A 755-nucleotide genomic window follows, 5' to 3' on the forward strand; every position below is an offset into this window, starting at 1 on the left:
TGTTCAGCTTTTGGGTTGTTGGTTGATTCTTGGGGTCTTGTTTCATAGATCAGTGCCTGGCACATTGCAAGTGCTAAACAGACGTTAGCTATTACTATGTCCATTGCCTCTCAGGTGGTTTTTCTTTTCTTTTCTTTTTTTTTAGCCAATGAGAACAAGCCTTCAGATGAAGCTACTAGGATTACCTAGGTAACCTAATAATGGGAATGTGACTGGGCGGCCATCAAAGTAGGGTCTCACGTCCAATGACAGAGGATCTGGTAGGAGGCCAGGAGGGCCTCTTAGGTGTCTTAGGGCCCCTGGCTGCGGGCAGCAAGGCACAAACTCAGAGCAGTCACCCTGAGCGACCTCTCCAAACCCCCCATTTTGTGTGCTCATCCACAAAGGGTGGCAGTTCGCTGGGGCACGGCACAAAATATGCAATGCCTCCCGAATTTGTGAGCCATCCTAGCGCTGAGGCCGTGCTAATCTCTCTCGTTCTCATTTTCGCATATGCGCTGCAGAAGCGAGCACTCTCAGGTGTTTCGCAAAGAGGTGTCAGTGGTCTCTCTGGGAGGGAATTCAATCTGTTCTCCAAGTTTCCTGTGTTTTCTGACATCATCCGGAAACCCGGCCCCTGGGTTTCCTGTGCCGGGATAATGAAGGCTTTGGTCCATCAGCCCGGGTCATGACATGCTACAGAAAGTTGGAGCCTGGAACTTTACACCCCAGAACTCAGATCTTGATTTTCGGTTGTCACTCCTGACCTGTCCTCT

General features: G+C 50.2%; 1 non-coding gene across 1 annotated transcript; it reads right to left on the bottom strand.

The window, feature by feature from the left end:
• Positions 1-411: 411 nt before the first annotated feature.
• On the bottom strand, positions 412-513 carry LOC125932452 (U6 spliceosomal RNA). Its single transcript, XR_007460615.1, has one exon. It is a non-coding gene; the product is annotated as a U6 spliceosomal RNA (small nuclear RNA).
• Between the last annotated feature and the right edge of the window lie 242 nt (positions 514-755).

This window comes from Panthera uncia, chromosome X (genome assembly GCF_023721935.1).
Source record: "Panthera uncia isolate 11264 chromosome X, Puncia_PCG_1.0, whole genome shotgun sequence".
Taxonomy (NCBI): Eukaryota; Metazoa; Chordata; class Mammalia; order Carnivora; family Felidae; genus Panthera; species Panthera uncia.